The sequence below is a fragment of the Lontra canadensis genome, unplaced genomic scaffold (assembly GCF_010015895.1).
Source record: "Lontra canadensis isolate GAN:19392208 unplaced genomic scaffold, GSC_riverotter_1.0 scaffold9, whole genome shotgun sequence".
Taxonomy (NCBI): domain Eukaryota; kingdom Metazoa; phylum Chordata; class Mammalia; order Carnivora; family Mustelidae; genus Lontra; species Lontra canadensis.
The window spans coordinates 5,585,553-5,612,076 of NW_022631003.1; positions in this window are offsets into that span (position 1 = coordinate 5,585,553).

Here is a 26,524-nt window from a genome sequence, read left to right on the forward strand (position 1 = left end):
AGAAAGAAAGAAAGAAGAAAAAGAAAGAGAACCAGTTTTTGCAAGGATGTGGAATAACTGGAATCCTTGTTCATTGCTGGTAAACATGTAAAATGGCACACTGCTATGGAAAACAATTTGGTGCTTCCTTGAATTGTTACCCTGGAATTACCACAGAACCCAGTAAATTCCCTCATAGTTATATAGCCCAAAGAATTAAATATAGCTGTTCAAACAAAAACCTGTACAAGAATGTTCATAGTAGCTCTAGTTACAATATAGCCAAAAGGTAAAAGCAGCTCAAATGTCTACTGCCAGATGAATGAATAAACAAAATGTGAGATACCCATTCCATAGAATATGATTCAGCCATAAGGAATATTACTGTGTATGCTACTGATACATGCTACAACGTGGATGCATGTTGAAAACACAACACCCAGTGAAACAAGCCAGACATAAAGGACCACATACTGTATGATTTCATTTACATGAAATATCCATAATAGGCCAATCCACAGAGACAGAAAGTTGATTTGTGTTTGTCAGGGGCTGCGGGGAGAAGGGAATTGGGAATGATTGCTTAATGGATGCAAAGTTTCCATTTGGAGTGATAAAACTTTCAGGAACCATACAGTTCCAATTGCATGTTGTATACAATGTGGGCCAAGTATACATTGTGAATGTAATTATTCCCACTGAATTTTACTTTAAAATGATTATAGTGATGAATGTAATATGATTTTACCACAATGAAATGTGTGTATTAACCACTAAATGATTAGCCAGAGGACATATAATTTCTAAATGCAAGGAAGTAGACAAAAAAGAATAAAAAATTGAAAAAGAAGCACCAAAAAGAAACTCACTGAAAAATATATTGAGTATGATTAATAACTTACACACTCCTATGTATGTATATTTCATGTTTCCTTCAAAAGAACAAGGTATCATATAAAAGACCCAAGGTCTTCACAAATGTTTATTTTTTAAACTGTATCGGTTACACAGTAGATTAAGCAGAGCCAAAATAAAAGAAAAAGAAGAATTAGTAGACTGGAAGACACAACTGATGAATTCATCCAGAATGCAGCACCAATGCACATTAAAAAGAGGACAAAAGTCATAGAGAGGGAAAGGTTCAAGTCTGTACCATTGGAATTCTAGGAAGAGAAAATGAAGAGATTTGCAAAGAGGCAATATTTAGTTTTGAGGGATAATTTTCCAAAATTGATGAGGATTCTTGTTTTTCATCCCTCTCGTTCAGAAAGTGCCCCAAATTATAAGACAAAGAATCTCTATTTCTATTGAGATTTAATATATGTGAGTCAATAAAATATCCAGCATTCCTAATTTGTCATAAATATTTTCCTCAAGGAGTCTGGCAGATACTCATAATATATGCTAACACACACATGTCTCCTGCAACACTTGTGATGTACCTTTCCCAACTCAGAAATCATGTCAATGTACTCTCTTGTGGTTAAGGAAGAAAAATCTAAATCTATACCAGAGCCTGATAAGCAAGTATGGTAATAATTTATAGAAAAAAAAATGATGTTGAACATCAGTATTTTTTTTCTTGGTTCCAAATGCTACTTTATGTGGGAAAATTTCATGACCGCTAGATCTAGCCTGGAAACTTCTCCCAAAGTTTGAACTGTGTTGTTTGTTTATTTTTGAGAAAGAGGTAGCTATATCTTGGACTTGGAGTATCTTTATTAAGCCAAAAATGAGGTACAGATGGAACAGGAATGATTGAACAGGAACCATCCTGATAAATGTGGGACATGCAGTCCTTACAAATACAGTCAAGTTGAAGAATTACTTGGTATCTATTGATCACGTGCGTTAGTTTAAAGTAAAAGCCTGTCCCATTTAGTCTTTCCATTTAACATATTTAAAGTTCAACCTAATAAATATACTTAATTAATTGATCCACCTAGCTAGCTTTAGATTTATTTCTTAAAAAACATAAAACCACCTTGTATCTCTATTTTACTTTCCCTATACTTCTCAATTTGCTGTGATGCAGGACCAAGCTTATTTCTTGCCACAACTTTTGGGTAATAACTTATACTAAAATTCTTTTTTCATGACCTGAATAAAACAAGAGTTAAAAGAGGCCATTTAAAGTAAGCCAAGGTGTAGAAGCCTTTCTCCAATGTAATGTGCCATTATACCAGGAAAACAACACCCAACTAATCACTTTGAAGCATATTGCTGTGCTTCCAAGACCTTGAACTTTCCCTTTCTACTACTGGGTGTGCTGTGAATAATGGTTTCCACTTTAGATCATTACGCTTTGAAATTAAGGGTAAGGATGTTGAGCTAAACAATGTTGGGTACCTGAAATTTACAAATACAAGCTATGTGCAAATTCAGTGTAAGTAACATACATGATAATTTATAGTAATGCGAAAATTCCCTGTAGCCTGCTTACAGAAGCTCAACAGATAATCTCCAGCTCATAGAGATAGTATAAATTCTAGATAGTCAGGTTGAGGATTGAAATTGCCAAGAATACACCAGGAATTTAGGTCTTAATAGTATCACCATAGTTATCATTATCTTGGCTTATTGAGTTAACTCTGGTCTAGCTCAGTAGATCTGTGAAGCACATGTAGCTATTGAGCACTTGAAATTCAATTAGTCCAAATTAAGATGTGTTATAAGTATAAAATCCACACTGGAATCTTGAAAATTAATATGAAAAAAAGAATGTGAGCTATGCCAGTAAAATGTTTTATATTGATTGCACGGTAAAATGGTAAATCAACTTTGGATACACTGGGTTAAATAAAATATACTACCACAATTAATTTCATGTGTTTCTTTTTAATGTGGTTAGTAGAAAATTTTAAATCGTATATGTAGTGCATATTTGTGGATTTTATTACGTTTCTGTTGGACAGTGCTGTGGTGAATTGTCAAAGATAAAGTACTTGGTCAGTCATGGCTGTTCTTTTTGACTCAAGACTCCATCAAAAGGATCACTCTTTGGGTTAAAGCCCAAAAACACTAATTTTTTTTTTTTTTTTAAGTAGTCTCCATGCCCAGCATGGAGTCCAATGCAGGCCTCAAACTCATAACCGTAAGATCAAGACCTGAGCTGAGATCAAGAGTCAGATGCTCAAGCAACTGAGCTACCCAGGTGCCTCCAAAAACACTAATTTAAAATTTTAAGTTTTAGGCTAATAGAATGAGCATATGGATCAATATTGAGTTTTTTTAGAAGTGTTTTTTCAAAGACATGTATGATTGTGTCAATACAGTTTCCGAAAACTTTAATGACATCTTGAAATTCTAGGAACCAATTTTCTTTTGTATACAACTTATCTTCTGTTTCATATTTATAACATATAGATTATATAAAGTATGTAATATGTGTATTTATATATATTACTTCGTATATTCTGGATAATTCAGTATATAAACTCTGCACTTAATCCTACCTTATATTTTAAGAATAACACTAAGTTCTAGTAACATTATGAAAACAAATTTTTGGTCCTATTATGATTGGTTTTACATTACGATGCCATAATAAAACCTGTGTCTGCAATCTGGTATACAGGAAAACATTAAAGATACTAGAGAATATAATAAAATCAATTTGGCTGATTTAAAGTCATAAAAAATGAACACTTCTACACTTCATTATTTGCAATGAATTATTCTACTATGACCATTACAAATTTTTTCTTCATTTCTAAATTATTAACATGTCATTTTTATATTTTTTGTTTTATTTTATTCTTACATTTTACTTTTCAGTTTTCTAAATAAGAATGCATTTCTTTTATAATTTAGAAAAATATTTAAAATAATAAATTGGTATGCTCGCTCAAAGGAAAGAGAGTGGAATGGACATTTACAGTTTGTCACTGACAATTTCGCCCTGCTTTTGGGGACAGCCCTGGTTTTCCTTCAGAAACTCTGCTCCCCCAATCTTAGTCCAATGGTTTGGGTGGAGGTGGCTGCCCTCCCCAGTGCTTACCGTATCATGTCCCCTTGGCCACAGGATGGACTTGTCAGAGCCCATTCAAAGTTAGTGCCCAGACTTTTACCAGGCAACCAAAGAGAGACACTCCTTTTTGCTGAGGAAATAGGACATAAATATGGAGCTATTTTAAGTCATCTTGCAGAACAAGGTAACAGCCCTTCTAAAACATGAAGTCCATACAGAAGAAAGGAGAATGAAGAGATAGAGACATCATCTGAGCCCCTGGATCCTCTTTTGTTTAAAAACAGTCCACCTTTGGACAATCCAGATATGTGTGTCAAAAAATTACCCAGAATTCCTTGAAATAGTTTAAGCTGGGTTTTCTGTCACAAGATAGATATTTAGTTAACACATACCTATGTGGCTGTGGCATCTGTTTGTGGAACATCCTGATCAGTTGGTGTTGTCCTAGCAACCATTTTGATGAGTTGTTGCCCACATCATTCTTACTGCTAAATACTTTAAACATCACCCTTGCTTCTAATCAAAATCAGAATAGTTTGAATAGTAAAGTAAGATTTGGAAACATGAATATATGAAGAATAAGGGTAATATTTTGGGTGACAAAAAGAGAATGAGGAATGGCAAAATACAAATTATTCATAAAGATCTAAAACAGGTACTTTTGCCATCAAATTATAAGAAGATAATAACACCTTTTTAGCTTAACAAGGTCATCTGCCCTCTTAGAGTATGTTTCCTCTTTTATTAAATGAACATCCAAAATAACTGAGCTGCTCAACTTTTAACAACATAAGGGATGGGATTCATAGGGGATTCTACCCATCGAAACACTTTCTGTGTAAACCATTCTATGTGAAGAAATAGTAATAATAAGAACAAGTGAATGCTTCATAAATGAAAAATAGTATTACTCTATTTGATTGGTACATTTGATTTTTAAGTTATTTATATTCCCTGCATGTTGAAAGTACATTATCAACTCAGTTTCCATGTAAGAAAAGAGGTACTTTGTTATTATAGATAATAATATTATTTCAATCTTATTACCCTTAAAAATTATATCAATTTACTTCCTATTTGTGCAGTTTGTTATTATCCTCTCACTATTCTCTGTAACACCAACCAGAAAAATATAAAGTTATTTCTATCACCACCCCTCTTTTTTTTTTTTAAGATTTTATTTATTTATTTGACAGAGACACAATGAGAGAGGGAACACAAGCAGTGGGAGGGGGAGAGGGAGAAGCAGGCTTTCCGCTGAGCAGGGAGCCCAATGTGGGACTCGATCCCAGGATCCTGGGATTATGACCTGAGCCAAAGGCAGGCACCTAATGACTGAGCCACCCAGGCACCCCACTACCCCTCTTTTAATGACTTTCAAATTCCCTGAGCCACAATGTGTTTTAATATTATTTGTTACCTTGAGCAAGGAGATTTCCTTTTATACACCTTAATTTTTCTACTTATTTTGTTATTCTTTTAATGAAAAGAGTACTTATGCTTTTCTTGCTTAAAATATGGCTAGTTTTTACAGAAATTTTGAAATATACACACAAAATATATCTAAATGATTGTAAAAGGGATATTTCAGAGAGTTATCTAATTTTAAGAAGTATTTTTCAGGGGCGCGTGGGTGGCTCAGTGGGTTAAAGCCTCTGCTTTCAGCTCAGGTCATGATCCCAGTGTCCTGGGATCAAGCCCCACATCGGGCTCTCTGCCCTGCAGGGAGCCTGCTTCCTCTTCTCTTTCTCTCTCTGCCTGCTTCTCTGTCTACTTGTGATCTCTGTCTGTCAAATAAATAAATAAAATCTTTAAAAAAAAAAAAAGAAGTATTTCTCACACTTAAAAAAAAAATCCTTCCATGTTATTGTCATTATAAGAGAGTCTCTAAGTTATATCTTAATGCAGCATTGATTACCTATAATCATTTGTACTTTAACCTAGAGCATATCCCATTTTAGAAAATGGACTGAATTTCATATCAAAGGGTCAACTACACTAGACAGTTTCTAATGTCTGCCAGGCTAGACACATGATATTAAAGTATGAAGGGGGCACACATTCAATAGTATTTCAGCTATGTAAGTGGCGTTGATGGTAATGAGGAGTCCACCAGAAGTTCTGGTACTACTCACTCTTCATTTCATTTCTTAAAGTATTCTCAGAAAATTGGCAAGTTTTTAAAAATGAATTCAGAACATGATAAAATTAATCAGTTGATAGATAAGTGTAGACATAGGTACAATTTTTAGTATCTATGGGCATATTTAGTATTTAGTATTTAGTATTTAGGGCACCTGGGTGGCTTTGTTGGTTAAGCATCTGCATTCGGCTCAGGTCATGATCCCAGGGTCCTGGGATCAAGCTCTGCATCGGGCTCCCTGCTCAGTGGGGAACATGCTTCATCCCTCTCCTTCTGGCATTTCCCCTGCTTGTGTTCTCATTTTCTCTCTCAAATAAATAAATAAAATCTTAAAAAAAAAAAAAAAGACCATCTACTAATTGTAAATCTTTGGTCAGGTGCACTGATGGTACATACATTCCCCATGATTGTCATTTTCTCTTGCTTCTGGTAAGACCTGACACAGCAGTTTAAGAAATGGCACCACAAAGTTAAGAAATTATTTTGATCAAATTCTAGCAAGATCTGCTCTTTGACTGGAGAGGGAGAGAGAGAAAGAGAGAATCCATGGAAAATTCTAAAAGGCAATTATTTTAAAGTTAGTCATACTTTAAAATCCTTGTAAATATTATCTTTGAATCTGGTCCAGGAGATAGAATTGCTCTTCCATTTGCTTTGGAGACCCAGGCAACTCATTCAGTTTCTTTATGCCTCCGTTTCCTCATCTGTCAGTTCAACAGTTCAATAAGGTGGTCCTTTTCAACTCTAAAACAAACACTATTCTATGATACTGAGTGTCATTAAATAAGGATGGTTGACACTACTCAATATCCACACTATTCAGTTTCAACTAAGCCCTTATTGCTACTCAATAATCCTTGTATATACCCCTTAGTACATTCTTCACAGTAATTGTCCCAAAGTCTCATTAATCTCAAGTGCCCTTCCCATCCCACCATCCACATTGGGCAAATATGAACCCAACAAATGAATTCTTTGAGTAGACACAGATCAGCTACTAGCAATGGGTTTGTAAGAAGCAAGCAACACAATGAGGATACCTCTCAGGATGGTTTTGGTGATATTAACTTGAAACTGCATAGTCACTGATGATGAAAATCACCATTTGGAATGCAATGTTTTTTCTGCATTTTGATTCATCGGTCTTTTTTTTTTTTTTTTAACTTGCATCTGTTTGATGACCAAGTGTTGGAAATATACATAAATGCCACCAAAAAAGTTGATGATGTACCCATTATGTTAATTAAATTCTACCCCCTTATTTTTGTTCTTCTAAGGAATTGCTAAATGATCTAAGTGCTAAAATTAAATGGCTGGTCCTGAGAGTAGGGCCATTTCACAGTAACAGTTGAATAGAGAGAATATGTTAAAATTAAAATAAGCTTAAGAAAGAATTATACACTCTGACCAAGGTGGGAAAATTAGCTGAAATATCTGCCAACGGAAAGTGGAAAGTTCTAAGATACCAGATGTCTCTGTGGGTTCCAAATTTGGAATTCTTTGTCGCCTTTTAAATCTTCCCTCAGAAGTACCAAGCCTTACAATGCATGTGGTTTGGCATATGGGCTGTTATTTTGCATTTCTAGACTCTGAGTCTGACTTTTCAATCAATATCCAAACTATTTTGCTAAGTTCTATGATATCTTGGGATACATGGCTCTCAAGAACCATGAAGCAAAGAAATAATGACTTATTTTTTCCTCCATTTCATTATAAAAGTCTTCAGGCAAGGTTTTGGATCCAAGAAAGCATAACTGCTATCTTTCTTTACTTCCTGTAAGTCCTTTCGAATTTTGTGTGTGGAGGGTGGGTGAGTGTGTAGAGAAACTGGGGATAAAGATGCCTCCCCATATTAAAAAGGCCTTAATTTTTTTAAATATTAAATTATCAGAGAGGGCAATTGGGATCTTCCTCTATAGTCATATTTCTTTCTTCAAGATCTCCATATTAAGAAGCCACTGTGACACCTGCACCTGATTTCTGGTGATCAAAACAAAGGGAATAACACAATATGAAAGCCAATTACTCATTTAGCAATGGTCATGCTGATGATGAATAAATGATGGGAGAAGAGAGAGCAGTTAAAATCCAAATAAGAAAGACTTCTAATATAAAAATAGTAAAAGAAGCACCTATTTCAAAACTAAGACTTTTTTACAAAGATTTAATTAATTTATTTGAGCGAGGAGAGAAGGAGGGAGCAGCACAGAGAGAGAGGCAGAGGGAGAAGCAGACTCCCGCTGAGCAGGGAGCTGGATGCAGGGCTTGATCCCATGACCCTAGGATCATGACCTGAGCCAAAGGCAGACAACCGACCGACTGAGCCACCCAGGTGCCCCTAAGACATTCATTTTTTTTTTTTTAATTTCTTTTCAGCATAACAGAATTCATTGTTTTTGCACCACACCCGGTGCTCCATGCAATCCATGCCCTCCATAATACCCACCACCTGGCTCCCCCAACCTCCCACCCCCCTGCCCCTTCAAAACCCTCAGGTTGTTTTTTAGAGTCCATAGTCTCTCATGGTTCATCTCCCTTTCCAATTTCCCTCAACTCCCTTCTCCTCTCCTTCTCCCCATGTCCTCCGTGTTATTTGTTATGCTCCGCAAATAAGTGAAACCATATGATAATTGACTCTCTCTGCTTGACTTATTTCACTCAACATTATCTCTTCCAGTCCTGTCCATGTTGCTACAAAAGTTGCGTATTCATCCTTTCTGATGGAGGCATAATACTCCATAGTGTATATGGACCACATCTTCCTTATCCATTCGTCCGTTGAAGGGCATCTTGGTTCTTTCCACAGTTTGGTGACCGTGGCCATTGTTGCTATAAACATTGGGGTTCAGGGGTGCCTGGGTGGCTCAGTGGGTTAAAGCCTCTGCCTTCAGCTCGGGTCATGATCCTAGGGTCCTGGGATCAAGCCCCACATTGGGCTCTCTGCTCAGTGGGAAGCCTGCTTCCTCCTCTCTCTCTGCCTGCCTCTCTGCCTACTTGTGATCTCTCTCTGTCAAATAAATAAATAAAATCTTTAAAAAAATAAATAAACATTGGGGTACAGATGGCCCTTCTTTTCACTACATCTGTATCTTCGGGGTAAATACCCAGTAGTGCAATTGCAGGGTCATAGGGAAGCTCTATTTTTAATTTCTTAGGAATCTCCACACTGTTCTCCAAAGGTACTGGCATAAAAACAGACACATAGACCAGTGGAACAGAGTAGAGAGCCCAGATATGGACGTCAACTCTATGGTCAAATAATCTTTATAAAGCAGGGAAAAATATACAGTGGAAAAAAGACAGCCTTTTCAATAAATGGTGCTGGGAAAATTGGACAGCTATATGTAGAAGAATGAAACTCGACCATTCTCTTATACCATACACAAAGATAAACTCAAAATGGATAAAATACCTCAACATGAGACAGGAATCCATCAGAATCCTAGAGGAGAACATTGGCAGTAATCTCTTTGATATCAGCCACAGCAACTTCTTTCAAGATATGTCTCCAAAGGCAAAGGAAACAAAAGCAAAAATGAACTTTTGGGACTTCATCAAGAACAAAAGCTTCTGCACAGCAAAGGAAACAGTCAACAAAACAAAGAGGCAACCCATGGAACGGGAGAAGATATTTGAAAATGACAGTACAGAAAAGGTTGATATCCAGGATCTATAAAGAACTTCTCAAACTCAAAACACAAAACAGATAATCATATAAAAAAATGGGCAGAAGATATGAACAGACACTTCTCCAATGAAGACATACAAATGGCTATCAGACACATGAAAAAATGTTCATCATCACTAGCCATCAAGGAGATTCAAATTAAAACCACATTGAGATACTACCTTATACCAGTTAGAATGGCCAAAATTGGCAAGACTAGGAAACAACATGTGTTGGAGAGGATATGGAGAAAGGGGAACCCTCTTACACTGTTGGTGTGAATGCAAGACATTCATTTTTATTTACATCACATTTTTTCTTCATTTTGGATCACAAGTATATTCAGGATTGGTCACTAGATGGCATGTATTATGTTGGTGGTTAATTACTGATTTGGAAAGATTACATAACACACTTGAACATGAATAACTTACTAGTTATTTCTAATTGTTTATAAATCGTTAAAAATGTCACTAAAATCTAAATGGCTAGTTCCATACTGTTCCAACTTATCAGTAACATATGAATGATGTAAAATGTCTTTAAAAAGTATCTTCTATCAGTGAAGAAACTGTTACACAAAATTGAGTTTAGAACTGTTTTTTATAAACATGTTAAAATACTGTTTTAAAAATAGTGACAAACCTCTTTGGAAAATGGCCTCTATAATGAAAAATCAATTCTGGCAGGATCATTATACATATTAAAGATTCATGGGAAAGGTGGAACAGCCAGCAGAGTGTTTAAAAGTAGAAACAAGAGAATATAGATGACCTACATCACAAACTGTCTCCTGGCAGAGGCTTATGGGTCCCAAAATTAGAAGAGATAATGTCAAGTTCCCAGATAAACAGACTTTTAAATTCTGTCTGTACCCAGACAGAAGCAGCCATAGTTGGAGGTAGGGAGGGGGGTGGGAAGACAAAGGCACATTTTGAAACTAGAACCTCTTGGGTTTAAAAAAAAAATGAGCTGAGAGATCACATAAATACGAAGTTGTGAATTATGTGAGAAGCTATGGAACGATGAGTTAGACCTGCTTTTCTCTCTGAATCAATAATGAGGAGGTTTTTTGAGTGGAAGACTAGAAGCCAAGGTGAGTATCCAAGACTCTTGTTGCTGAGTCACACCAGACAGAGAGAGATGTTATGGAAATCACAGCTGGGAAACTGGTAAAACTTAATTACTCAACAGCCTTCCCCACTTCTTCCTTGCCAAAGGAATCATAATGGTGGGGGGAGGGGAGTCAATGTGCCCAACCCTGGGAGAAGATTTTGGTTTGTCTAATCCAATCACAGCAATCCCATTCTCCTTTGCTAGTCAATCAGTTGGCCAATATTCTGTGCAGCCATGGGGGTAGGAATGGGAGGACATGTGATCCTGTTCTTGCCAATGAGTCATGAAGCAATACCTAATAACGAGCCTTGGGGAGAAATTTGTCTTCCTGAAACAAGAAAAACCCTTTTCCCCAGCCCATTCTCCTAATCAAACATGGTATCATAAGGCCATAGTGCCTCCTCAGCAGCCATCTTATTGTTCAAGAACCAACATCAAGTTGAGGATGGCAGAGAAGAAAGATAGGAAACTCCTAGTTCTTTGATATGAACTTCGGGCTTCTTCTTCTTCTTTTTTTTTTTTAAACATTTTTAAATTTATTTGTTTGACAGAGAGAAAGCAGGATAGCACAGGCAAGGGGAGCAGCAGGCAAAGGGAGAAGCAGGCCCCCAGCTGAACAGGGAACCTGAAGCGGGGCTTGATCCCAGGACCCTGGGATCATGACCTGGGCCAAGACAGTTGCTTAACGAACTGAGCCACCCAGGCACCCCAAACTTTGGGCTTCTTTACCAAATTTAGAATCACCTTTTCCCAGGCTTCTCACTCTGTAGAAAAATTAAACTCCTTTATTTTTGAGTCTTTTTGGTTAAAAACTGCATTAGTTGCAGCTGAATGATCCTGACAGAGAGACTTAGATTGTAGAAGTAAGAAAACTTCATGATTCTGTGGTGGGACAGTTACTGTCTACTTTGCAATGGCCACTATGAAGAAAAGACACGAAATCCAGACGAGGTTAGGCTGGTAAACAAAGGAGAGGGAATCCCTGCCCTGGGGTTCATCTTTGTGCTACTTCTACCTCTGACTTCTACAGTTAAAGTTTTCCACAATTAAGTGTAAGAGGACACATGTTCTTCATTAATAGAAGCAACACCAGAGATGGAAAAACAACTAGTGAAACAGTCAACAAACTTTTCAATCAGTTCTCGGTCTTGCCTGTGACATTTTATTTCATTTGGCATTTACATCAATAAATTTATTAGAAACAGATATTTTGTTTCCAAGAGACATCAGGGAATTCAATAATGCCTAGAAATTTCCTAAATGACAGTTCGATATTGAACCCTCAGGTATGTTTTATGCTTTCATTTAAATATATGTGTGTGTATACACACATGCACCAAGATGCACAGGGAAAGACTTAACCATCTACAGAGGTTGTAGTTAAATTTTAAATTCCCCTTATTCAAGATATGGGAAAGACTTAACCATCTACAGAGGTTGTAGTTAAATTTTAAATTCCCCTTATTCCAAATTTCTCAAAGCAGTGAGTATCCATAACCCAGCGTACTTACTGGAGAACTAATATTAATTGACCAAAAGGAAACTTTTAAAACTTGATAAATACTCATTTTGTTAATTGTATACATTGTATTTTTTCGGTGTTTATATAACTTCTTGCTCATACTCAATATAACTTTTTGCATTTTTTTAATGATCTGAGAAGCAAAAACAAGATGATGTTAATAAAAATGTAAATATAACTGAAATGAGAATGTGGTTCTCTGTATAACTCAGAGCCTTATTTTATCATCAATCCTCCGTTCTAGCTTTGTGATATTGATTTGGGATACCAATTTTCTCAGCTTTTCTTTTCCTTGCAAAGTTTCCAGCAATGCCCAAATTCTGTCTTTATCCTTTTGCCTTTATTATGAGTACAAAAAATAGGCTGAAGCATCTTTTTTTAGAGTGAAAAAAGTTTTCGCACTTGCATAACTCATGCAGTTGAAATGGCCTGAAATCAACAGTCCCCAGAAAAGCATCTTTGAAAAGACACCGAGGCTGAAAATCAGTAACTGCAAAGAGGTACTTTGAAAAGAATAGTAAGGAAAAGCTACTGCGAAACTGTGCTGGAGAGATAAAAATATCTAGAATGAGAAGGCATTCACTTTGGAAATTTTCTTTATGGTTCTGAAAATTTTATATGTCTGAGAGGTTTTTTTAATCCCCAACATTGTCCTGGGATTACAGATGTTTGAAGTTCCCAAATTGGCTATGCAATTCTTGGGAAGAAATTAGATTTCCAGAATAGCTTTCTTACTGAATACAGCATTAAGATAATTACTTAGATGGCAGAAGAACTGAGTATGTCTAAGTGCCCCAAGAAAGGTAAAAGAAAGGTGTGGAGACAGGAGCAAAATGAAGAGCTACAGGAAGTAGCAAATACTTTGGGTCTGGAGGACTAGAGACAATAAGCAGGTATGTGGCAAGAGGGGCTGAAGGGAAAAGGGGATGATTTGGGGAGACTGAATAAGAAACTCCAGGGGAGGTTTTCTCTCTAAAGAAAAGAATGATATCTGAGAAGCTAGAATTCTGACCTCTCTCCATCCCACTCCATCTCTTCCTCACACACATCCTCAGGGTGCCTGGGTGGCTCAGTTGGTAGGGCATCTGCCTTCAGCTCGGGTCAGGATCCCAGGGTTTGGGATCGAGCCCCACATCAAGCTCCGTGTTCAGTAGGGAATCTGATTCTGTCTCTACCTCTCCTTACGTGTGTATACCACCCCCTGCTGCTCTCACTCTCTCTCAATTAAATAAATAAAATCTTAAACACACGCACACACATTCTTGTTCTCTCAATATGTCTCTGTATCGCTCTGTGTCTTGTCTGTCCCTCTCTACCTTTCTCTCTCAAATAAGGTCATGGAAGGCCTAGAACTTCTTATTCTACAGTTCTTGTAGGATCTGGCCAAGAACAAGGAAGGCCTGCAGTGTGTGTGTGTGTGTGTGTGTGTGTGTGTGTGTGTGTGTGTGTGAGCCTCTGTGTAAGTGAACATTCCCAAGAAAGCATGATGGCTAATAGGCTCATGGACACCCCAGGGACAAGGCGTTGGCATGTCACTATCCACATTTGGCAGTTCTCTCATTTACATTTCCACACTAAGACTTGTGGGAATTTCATTTTCCTTTTTCTCTCTGTCCCATCTGGAAAATATTGTAATGCCTGTGTTCACTTCCTACAGTCCTTTTCATTCTGGGCCTGAACTAGGTTTTGCTGTTCTTTGCTTTCACACGGATCTGTAAGGTATTTCCTTCCCTCTGCCTCCTTCCCTCTGCTGGGAGCCATTTATGGTCACAGAGCCTCCTATCCCCTTGTTATCTTCTTTATTGAAAACAACTTTGTAGCTTGAACTTGCCCAAGTACTTACAATGTCAATGAAACATCCTACAAAACACTGAGCCCTCACTACGTAGGATCTGGAATAATTCGGAGGTGCTCAGGTATGAGTACAAGCCAGGGTAATCATCAGTCATTTGAGCCAATCTAAAGTAATGCTTTGTCCCTTGGAGGTTTTAGGATACCGGAGTGGTCATTAGCTCCGGGCTAGGGTGCGTCAGTAAAGGCCCTTAGCTGAAAAGAATTTTGTCTAACTTATATATAAGAAATGTATTGGACGAATATGAAGTTAGGATTAATATATTCACAGAACTGACAGAAGATCAGAAAATTAAGGCTCTGTTCTGGACAAGAGACCTTGGAGGGCTGGGAAAGAGATCTCAGCGGTGGCCTCATACTAGAAACATTCATGTCATCATGAGTGAGTGCCAAAGATCACTTCTGTATTTAATTCAATTAATTAAAATTCAAGGCCGGTAAAGACATTCCATTAGCTGGACAGAGGTTACATGCATTCCCTTGGGCAAACAAGGGTGAGGACAGAGAGCCTCTAACCCACTGAATTCCACAGGAAGAAGTACAAATCTTGATACTCCTGCCCTTCAAAACTACACGCATGGGAGACAGAGAACTCTCTAAAACAAAATTATGATGCCATTGAGAACTGTAAAGAAATGCTGAGTGGTCCAAAATTACACAGGTTACACAGAGGTTCCTATTTCCTAAAGGTCCACTGTGTCTGGTACATGGTAGGTGCTTAATAAATAGTTGCTGAATGAGGGCAACACCCCAGGCTTTCAGGGTTCACAGGAAGGCTGATCCTAGGCCGCATAATACCAACAGTTACTAGTTTTCAGATAAATCCTTTCTGGAGCCTCAGTCTGGGACTACACCAAACTAGTCCCTGAAGTGAGAAGGTTTGAAGTAGGATATGAGCTAAAGGGGTAACTGGAAGAGATGGGGATCAAAACCAAATATGTCTGTCCATTTTCTCTCTTTCTTTTTCTCTCTTTAACTGACCATCAGATCCTACTTTCATTACCTGCCTTTAAGGTGGGAAGGAGTCTGTGGACTATTGCAATATCACAATTATTAAGAGAAATCACAGCACAATCAGCACTAAAGAGTTGAAAGGAATGATTCACATGCTCAAAACATCCGTTGTTTTGATTCAATTTTTTTGACCAATGCAATGAGTCTTCTCTAGGGGCCTTCAAAAAAGTAATTTTCTTTTCTTTCTGCTTATTGGAACAAAGAGTTTTCACTGAGAAAATGAAGATACAGCTCTTGTGGATCTAGTATTTAAGGAAGATTATGTATCCTTCATTTCCATAGTATCCTTCTATTATTAGTGGATAATCTCTCAAATATATTTTGGAATATAACCCTTTATGTAAGAATTTTTTAGATAAAGAAAACCTTTCTAGTTTTGAGCCTACCTTTGGTTAAAATAAAAGATAATCCTTTCTTCTCTCATGGAAACTGATTATAATTAGTATTATTTTCATGTTGCCTTTTCCTACTGCTATTTCTACAAATATTGAAACAAATGACTGAAAGAAATTTTGTCAATAAGAAACAATACCAGGGGCGCCTGGGTGGCTCAGTGGGTTAAGCCGCTGCCTTCGGCTCAGGTCATGATCTCAGGGTCCTGGGATCGAGTCCCGCATCGGGCTCTCTGCTCAGCGGGGAGCCTGCTTCCCTCTCTCTCTCTCTCTGCCTGCCTCTCTACTTGTGATCTCTCTCTGTCAAATCAATAAAATATTTAAAAAAAAAAAAAAAAAAAAGAAACAATACCAGGTATCTTTGCTTCCTCAGCAATGCTATAATAACCATTAATGATGAGTGAAGAAAAAAATGGAAATTTGTAATTATTGTATATTAGTTATCTTAGCAATAATATATTTAATTTTAACATAGTTTGGAGAATTATTTTGGCTTTAAATATCAAAACTGGCTGCACTTGGGTGGCTTAGTCATTAAGCATCTGGCTTCGGCTCAGGTCATGATCCCAAGGTCCTGGGATCCAGTCCCGCATCTGGCTCCCTGCTCAGTAGGAAGCCTGCTTCTCCCTCTCCAGCTCCTCCTGCTTATGTTCCTTCTCTTGCTGTCTCTTGCTCTGTCAAATAAACATATAAAATCTTTAAAAAAAAATTAAAAACTGATCCATGTATGCTATAATCAACTGATAAAAATGAAGAGTATGAATTGGCAACTTGATTTAAACTTTTTTACAACTCCAGGTAAATATCTTTATGGATATTTATATCCTCTGTCTCCTTCAGAACTAAATTCGCCTACTCACTTAGCTCTTACAGTCCTTGTTGCAATTCAACTCAACAAGATTGAGTGATTGATTGATTGACTAAAGGGCAAAGAGAGAGGGAGAGAGAGAATCCCAAGGAGGCTTCACACCCAGTGCCCAGCATGGATCCTGAGGTAGGGCTAATATCTCAACGCTGAGATCACCTGAGCTGAAATCAAGAGTCAGACACTTAACCGAACCAACCAGGTGCTCCTCAACGAGATTCACTGAGTGAAGTCTGGAGTTGGGTTCTATGTTAGGCAGAATAAGACATGCAAAGGAGAGTAAAATAAATTCCCTGCCTCTAAGAGCTTCTGGTCTGATAGGGTAAGTGAGGCAAGTACAATGATACTGAAGCAAAATGGTAAGTATTGAAGTGAAGTACACAGTTGTGTCTTCAAATATACAAAGGGCAGTTCTGTGGAAAAGGATAGAATATGTGTTTTCAAAATTGGCCAATCTGCCATGACATAAAAAACCATTCATTGGCTGGTTGGCTGGGAAATAACTGTACTATAGAAGTAATTTGGCCATTGCTCCTGGGAAATGTCTGGTTTCAGATCTATGTAAAGCTGGCGGACATAACGCTTACCACCTCTCTGTTTTACAGGCCTATTCTGTGGATAAATTGTATGATATTTTTAAAGGTCCAAATTTCATGAGGACATAAAAATGAAATTTGGTTAGTCAATCTAACCCATTAGGATACATAAAAATGTTAATAGTGCTTCCACACATTTCTTTGTATAAAAATCACCATAGGATTGAAAATGCCACCCCATTTTCTTCATCCAAGAACTCTATAAAGAACACTGCAACCTCAGATGTGGAATCAAAGTAAGCAGACCTGACAGTGTCATGAGGATGGACCCATGCCCTGAGCGACCACTGGTCCTTTCCAGACACAGAAATGGAAGATATGCCCGAAGAATCACTAAATGTCTTAGAAATAAAAACTAGTATGTGAATGTTGATTGAAAGGGTTGATATCAAGTTAATGGCAAGCTTTCAAGAATAATTTGAAAGTTGGCATATGAAAGTTGACTGAAAGAAAGGGTCAAAGGGAAAAACCAAAGAAGTTAGAGGAGAACAGGGTAATGTGGGGAGCATGAGAGCCATATTTAAATATACAACAGGTGGTCATGAACTGAGAGGTCAGAACTTGGACAAAAGAATGTCTAGAGATAAAGTGATGTAATTTGGGATTGACTAGAAAGAAAAGCTTCTTTTCTACAAATTATTTGTAGAGGTAATTTGAGAAGGTAATCAGTTTCCATCATTGGCAATGCTCAATTTGAGTATGAATAACCACACAGTACTAAGAGTAATTAAAGGGAGGAGGAGGAGAGGAAGGACAACCACCATGGAAATTTGCTGGGCTCTTCATCATGTGCCAGGTTCTAGGCTAAGAGCTTTATGTGCAGTATTTTGTGCCATCCTCACCACAACCCTATGTTGTATATTATTATTTCCATTGAAAAGAGAAGAATCTGGGGCATGGAGGATATAAATAACTTTCCCAAGGTCACACACATAGTATGTAGCTAAGCAGAGACTTAAATTGAATTCTGCCTCCTAAATCTATCATCTCACATGCCTGTCATATCCCTATCATTGGAAATGTTGAATAAATAATTTTTTAAAAAGGTTTATTTGTTTATTTATTTATTTGAGAGAGAGGAAGAGAGAGAGCATAGAAGGAGAGGGAGAAGCAGAGTCCCTGCTGAGCAGGGACCCGGATGCAGGACTCAATCCCAGGACCCTGGGATCATGACTTGAGCAGAAGGCAGACGCTTAACCGACTGAGCCACCCAGGAGCCCCTGAGTAAAAGATTTAAACAGCTTTTTATTTTTGCAAGGGACGGGTAAATCAATGATCTTATGTTATTGTTGTTGTTTATCTTTCAAACTCAGAGATTCTACAACTGTACAAATACAAGGAACGGACACATTAGATGATGTGTGAGTGTTATCAAACAAGTTACTGCCAGAACTGTGATTGGAACCTACTTCCTACATCTCAATCAGTCCAGTGCTCTTTTCACAGGATCATTCTGCTTTCCAAGTTTGGATTTAGGTGTAGGGAGAAAGAAAGCATGGATGTATAATATGGCAAAATTCTGCCTAACTAATGCTGAGAACAGGCAAGAATGGAAAGGGCATCCACCCCTCACATGGTAGGATGACCTCTAACAGAAAAAAAAAGATGCAGAAGAGAGCTTTGTGTTTCCCAAGTAGGTGAAAAAGCTCCTTAAAGCTTGAGAAGGGCTGAGATCCTGTCAGTGGGAGCCATGTACGCTAGCTCCAACACTTACACTTACATTAAGGGTAACATGGTGACTCTCTCCTGGACTTGTTAAACTCTTCAGTATATGAGCTGGCGTACAGCCAAGATTTCTTATTTTTTTCCATATTCTGTTTGAGGTTAAGTGCTTTCCTATAGTTTTTCTCCTCAAATCTTTATAATAACCTTGTCAGAAGATAGGAAATATATTATTTTTACTTATTTTTAAAATATTTTATTTATTTATTTGATATAGAGAGAGATCACAAGTAGGCAGAGAATCAGGCAGAGAGAGAGGAGGAAGCAGGCTCCCTGCTGGGCAGAGAACCCGATGTGGAGCTCGATCCCAGGACTCTGAGATCATGACCTGAGCGGAAGGCAGAGGCTTAACCCACTAAGCCACCCAGGTGCCCCAGGAAATCTATCATTAGCCTATGCCCATTTTATAAGTGGGGAAACTGAAACTCATGAATGGGATGTAAATGAGTCAGTCACATTGCTGGTACATGGCCCAGATGAGAACATGCAGATAGGCCAACACACAGAGCAATGTTCTTTCTCTGACATGACATTGACTCTCTTCTCTAGGCTATAAGACGGGATAACACAGAGGACTTCAAAAGCAAGTGCAATATTGTCATATGCATATCTTACATTACATTTCCTTCATACACTATTTTTCAAAAGAGAATCTGGCTTAAAGTATAAATATCACATTTACTAATCCACCCATAGCATTCTTGTGCCTCAAATGTATATCTATTTAAGTTAACTTAATGATTACAAAAGACACATTTGGAAACTATTATATATGTAGATTAACTTAGGGGTTCATTTGGAAAAAAGGGAAAAATTACTAGAAAAAAGCAAAACAGACTACATTCACAAGGAAACAGAAATAGACATAATTTTAACATGATTCAATGACATATCCCAGTGGAACATTATTTTTAATTCAGTTTTTTGTTTTATCAACATCCATTTTTTTTTCACATACCAATAGTTGAGAGTGCAGAAAGTGATTTTCTCAGGGACAATGAGGTCTACATCATGTATATCACACATTTGTAGAGATTAGGGCCAAAGGCAACAAACAGATTCAACAGTGAATAAACATTAAAAAGACTAATCTTGAGGGTTTGAAAGGCTATCACCATCTTTTTACTGAGGTCAAGGAATCCAGACTCCCTAAGAAGCAGGGTGGTAAAGAAAGGAAAAACAGCCTTATGTAAATTGAAGATAGCAGGTTAACATTTTCTTTTCAGCCTGTTTCATTGTTGGAGCACAGTCGCAACTCCATAGAGAAAGTCTCCCCACCCACTTTGAATTGCTGAAGAAAGCGCGCTTAAAAGTAGGGAACATCTTTGGATTATTTCTTTTAATAACAGAAAATAACAGTTCTTGGTCATAAACACTAGAGACCACAAAGACCAGCATTCAGAACAAATTTGTGGGGAAAAAGACCTGTCTATGTGCCAATAAAAAAAGGAAAGACTAAAAAACAAATTAGGAATGAAAAACCACATCGAATTTTTAAGTGTAGGTGATAGATCACTAGAGGTTACAGGCTAATCCTAATATGTGGGATACTTGCTTTCTTGAGGGTAAGTAGGTGATGGAATATAATGGACAACCTTGGGACATTCTAACCAATAGTGTAAAGGCTGGGTTTCCATGGTAACAGCACAATACATGCTCTAGACAACTAGATTGAACCAATAGGGAAGAAAGTAATTTAAAACAAACAGTACCAATGAAAGATGTTACTCAACATGGCCATAATTGTGTATAGAACCCTTGCCCCTTAAAATAAAATACTTAAGAAGAGAACTTACAAAACGTAACAACAACAAAAAAATATGTAGATCCTGGAAGCATCTATTGGACTAAGAGGCAAGAAGTTAAAAGTGTATATACATTCTCCCTATCTTAAAGATGACAAAATCAGGGCTTTCTGGGGTTAAATAACTTTCACGAGTTTATGCAACTGACGAGTGGTAGAAATCATTTGACATAGCTGGCAGGATCAGTATCCATACATTTCCACCAAGATGCCTCTACCTAGACCTGGAGCTGAAACATGTCAGGGGCCAAATGAGCACCTGTGTGAAAGGAAATCCCCATTTCAGTAGCTGAAGTTCTGTCCCAACAATTCTGTTTAAAGCCTCTTTGCTGAACCTGACATGATTGGGTGTACAGACCCAACAACTCAGAAGGGTCAGGCTCTGGAATAGACTTGCATGTCATATGCCTATAAATGGTGCTTTAAGCCATGGGTTTTGATTGTACTACAGATCATTAAAAGGTGAGAAGACCGATGAGCTAACATGGTCCTGGGAAATATGGATAGTTAAGAGCTTCAAAGAGGGAGAAACCTTAGGGGAAAAAATGTAGCTTCCAGAAAGAAGGATCTGAATGGTAGGAAGAAAACCAGAAGGAATTGGTTTTGTAGAAGACTCCAGCAAGGGAATGGTCAACTTTGTAAAATATTACAGAAAGGTCTAGTATTGTTGCATAATATTTATAGGTTATATAGTAGCCATAGGATAAAGGCCAACTTCAGAAACAGTTCCAAACCTAAAAAAAAAAAAAAAAACAATAAAACAAAACAAATAAACCATCCAGATTATACAACTCTACCTGACATAGATGATAGCCCATGGAATATCTTTTCTATCTTAATATTTATAAAGAAATTACCATAACCCTAAGTCTGGTAACAATTCAATTTCTACAGATAGGAAATGAGATCATGTAAGTCTTTTCAGCTCTCATACACCATACATTCCAAGAATCCTAATCTTCTTCAATCTCCTTTCCTAATGAGTTTACAAAACCTCTATGTGTGTATCACCGGAGCCCCCAAAGCCAACCTTTCAGCTCCCATGTAGCTCACCATTTTCTTCTTCCCTTGCTTCTCATTCCTACAGTGATGCCTGATAATAATGATGACAATGATATTATTTTTTTAATTTTTATTAACATATAATGTATTATTTGCCCCAGGACTCTGAGACCATGACCTGAGCCATGACCTGTACCTGACCCTGAGACCATGACCTGTACCCAGGGGTACAGGTCTGTGAATCTGATGATATTATTAATAGCAACTCCCATTTATTGAGCACTTACTATATGCCAAATATGTTTGAGTGCTCCATAGGAGTTATTTTTTTCAAGATTTTATTTATTTTTATATATTTATTATATATTACATATTATATATATATATATTTATATTATTTATTTATTTATTTATTTATTTATGAGAGAGAGAGAGAGAGAGAGCACGAGCAGGGTGGGGGCAGAGGGAGAAGCAGGCTCTTGCTGAGCAGGGAGACCAACATGGGATTCTATCCCAGGACCCTGGGATGGTGACCTGAGCCAAAGGTAGCTGCTTGACAGACTGAGCCACTGAAGCACCCTCATAGGACTTATTTTTAGTCCTCAGAACAACAGGGTCCGAGACATAAAGGAAGTTGCCCACAGCTACACAGAAGAAAGGAGCAGAGAACCAGGACTCCCGTCCCCGTCTGTCTGGCACCCCAGCCTGGGCTCTCCACTACCACACATTTGGAAGCTCCAAAGGCATGGCACAGCTAGCTCTGTTCCCAGTGGAAAGGGCGACACAGCAGCTACGGACACTGTGTGCCTGGTCTGCCTGCTGTAATGTCAGGAGACATTGCTATTTTCCTCCAGGTCTAGAGGTAGGCTAACGGGCATCTGCTGTAAAGGCTACTATATTTGCTTCATTCACAAATAATAACTGTAAATGGCATTTTCACATGCTATTGCTGGCATTAAGGTGAGCACAATCCTTCATCAAAGACTTCTCAGCCATTTTAGGAAATAAGGCACCAGGGAGCCAGTCCCAGTGGACCCACAAACTTGTGTAGGCATGTCTGAATCCAAAAGGGAATACTACTTAGACCCCAGCTAAAATCTCTGACATGTATAAATCTGCTTGAAATCTCCTTAGACAATGTTGAGCTGCAGAGAGACCTGAACTTTAAAGAAACAGAGACAATAGGGTTCCTGGGTAGTTCAGTCTTTAAGCATCTGCCTTTGGTCGAGTCATGATCCTGGGGTCCTGGGGTAGAGCCACATCAAGCCACGCATGGAGCCCCACATTGGGCTCCCTGTTCAGCAGGAAGCCTGCTTCTCCCTCTCCCACTCCCCCTGCTTGTGTTCCCTCTCTCACTGTGTCCCATCCTGTCAAATAAATAAATAAAATCTTAAAACAAACAACAAAAAAAGACAAGGTTACAAAACACAGCTATGGAAAAAAGAAAAGGATTGGGGGCTGCCATCAACAAAGAATGTAGGCCCTAAGCTTGGGACAGACTGGGAAAAAATGAAAAGGATTTTTTTTTTTAAGAAAGAGAGATCTTCAAATGTTCAGGAGCATTAAGTGCCCAAAGGAGACTGGCCCCAAGAGAGTTGTTTAAAAGAGCAATTTACTGTAACCTATAAGTTAAAAAGGAAAGATAAGCAAGGCTTTATCAACCCAAAGCTTCAGCTAATCAGAGTTTACAGCTTGAATTGTGAAATTTCATTTGTTTTTTCTGATAAGAAGAATTAGGTAAGAGACCTGGTCTCACTTTCATTTTTGGCTACCCAGAAGTTTGGTCCTGAGTTTGAGGCTTAATTACAGCAATAATAACTACAATGTGTGTCTTTACTGACTACGTACTTACTTTTATCCCCCCTTCTAGAAATTGTCTGTTTACCCTGTTTCTAAATTTTTATTTGTATTTACACTTAACCATTTAACAATATGTAAACTTTGAGAGAAATCTTTTCATTATAGACACATAATGGAAGATGATTGATATATGATGATACATTGATAGATAAATATAAAGACACAGATATGTAAGTGATGACTAGAGATCACTGACAAATTAGTATAAAACAGGAAGAAACTTGGCAGGTTTTGGTGATTCATTGTGAGAATACAGTAGATTCAAGAATCATAAAAAGCCAAAAATGACTCCCAAATACTCCAGCTCCAGGGGCTAGGGAGAAAATGTTATCAACTGAGACTGTAAAATATATCCTGAGAAGCTAGGAAGGATAATGAGTTCAGTTTGTACATGTTCACTTCGAAAGACCTGGAAATATCCAGGAGGTAGTTAAATATAGGAGTCTATGAGCTTGGAGAAATGTTCTGACCTGGAGACATACTTTTTTTGTTTTTGTTTTTTATTTTTCCAGCAGCAGTGAAGAAAGTAGTTTTAACACGAGAATAAAAGCAGAATGTCCTCTCCTCCTGGACTTTGCCCGAATAAGAGGAGAAAAAATTCAAGGACAGAATTCTCACTAACACCGGCACTGAAGGGGAAAACAAAATAGGAAATAGGCAAAAAGTTTTGAGTGGAACTGGGAAAGCAGAGAGTTTGGAAAATAAAGGGATGAGGGTATCAAACGAAGCAGAGAAGTCCCGTAAAAAATACTGAAAATACTAAAAAAATTGGGGCAATTAGATTACTCATGACCTTATGAAAAGTAGTCTTAGTAACATGGTGGGAGCAGAAGCCACTCATTTGAGAAGTGTAGATGAGAAGAAAGGAAGGTGCAGAAGGCAGAAATCCCCACAGAAGTCAGAGGATTTGAAGGAGAATTGAAAAGCAGGTGGAGGCTTTTGTTACACCTTCTGGCTGGAAGTCTGTATGGACCTGTGACCAGCGATTAGAAAGGACAAAGGAAGGTAAAGGAGTTCAGTTGCACACCCTCCAGCAGGGCACAGAGGAAGCACTGGAAGGCTCCCTGTTTTTGTCCCAAAGGGTACACAGAGGCGCTGAGGGAACCAGTGTGCTACAAGTGGGCCTGGGGTAAGGACGATAAGGCCACAGAATAGAAGATCCAACCAAACAGAAACTGTGGTGGGTGCCAATGATTTACATGAATACTGGGAGACCTTCCCCAAGGACCAGATGCAATCAGCTGCATCCCAGCCAACAGCAACGTCCACACAGGGGTAAGACCAGCTTAGGCACATGCTGCATTTAAAACTAGAAATGGCTCTGGGAAAACTCAGACCAAGAACCCCCACCTCCATGCCAGAGAGTCTGTTAGCATCCCCCTATACTACAATTTTCTTGGAAAAAAATAAAAATTCTCTTGAAAAAGAGGAAAGGAGAGAACTGCTTTTAAGAAAGGGGAGAAATAGGCAAGCCTGGGTGGCTCAGTCATTAAGCATCTGCTTTTGGCTCAGGTCATGATCCCAGCGGGCCCCACCATGAGTCCTGCATCGAGCCCCACATCTGGCTCCATTACAGGGTCCTGGGATCAAGGTCCTGGGATCGAGCCCCACATAGGGCTCCCTCTCCTTCTGCCTGCTGCTCCCCTTGCTATTCTCTCTCTTTCTCTCTGTGTCAAATAAATAAAATCTTAAAAAATAAGATGAAAAAAAAAAAAGAAGGGAGAAATTGTCCTGATAAGGAGTCTAACTTTGACTTGAATGACCATCCACCCAAATGATGGCTCTTTTAAAAGCTTTAAAAGACTCCAAACTTCAAAAGGATAAACTTAGGGTTTTGAGGGCTTTGTGTTCTGTTTTATTTTTCCCACTATGAAGGTAACGGAGGTTAGAGTACAAAAAGAGATCAATCATGAAAAATAAAAACACATTCTCATTTTTGCACACGTTAACTATAGTATATAAGTTTTCATTCTTCTATGCTTACAAAAAAAAATGTCCTTGGAAATATAGCTAGGATTATGGTATGATTATGCAACAAAGAAGGTAATGGTAAAACATTTGCATACATTTTTAATTAACATAAGGGACCAACCAATAGAAAAGTAGAAGGTGGGGATAAGGAGGGCCAGAGCATGTCATTCCAGATGGCAGAATCCTTGGAGTGGCAGGATCTTTTCTCATGAAGCTTAAAAAAAAAAAAAAAAAAAAAAAAAAGGATTTATAGATGTCTTTTTTGTAGAGAAGCAGAAAACACGACATTTTACAATTCTGTGGTTGTCTGCATTTGAGGGGATACAGCAGAAATGATACATCCCTGGAAAAGCCTTATGGTGGTTCTGCTAGAGAAGAAGCAACAGCATTCCATAAGAAAGTGAGGATGCAAGAAAGCTGGTTTATGATGGAATGAAGTTTGAACAGGGTAAGCAGTGAAGCTGGGGTCCCCTTTCATAATAGAAGCACAGATCATGACGCCAGGCAAGAGTTAACCACAGAAATGAGTAAGTCTGGGGCATCAGGGATGAGCTAATTTTGATGTTTCAAAGGGAATTGTGGCATAAATGGCTTCAGTCTGAATACAAGTTAAAGTCCAAGATATAGTTGGAGGCCTTGTGAAACAAACCAGCAATATTTGATGTAATTTGAACTCACCAAGGTCAAAGCAGGCCAATCCTCAAAGACGGAGGACTGGACTGTGGGTTCTTTCTGAGGTTCATTCTGGTAAAAGCCCTGGTTAGGCACTGATACAAATTTCTGAGTAGAAATTTCAGGCCAGGGAGCAGTGTCTGCTCTCCCATGCAGTCAGCCCATGCTACCTTCAACCCTCACTATCTGGTGGTAACAGCCTCCCTCACTGACCAAAGCACAAATGTTTTTCAAATCACCAACACTTTTACCACCTAAAGTCTCCTTAATTCTCTTCCCCAGCAGACGCTGTTTTGTAAAATGTTATCTACTACTGAGAGGCAAATATTGATGAGAGGAGGAAGTTAAGTGGTTAAGTGGTGGGAAAGGCATCAAAGC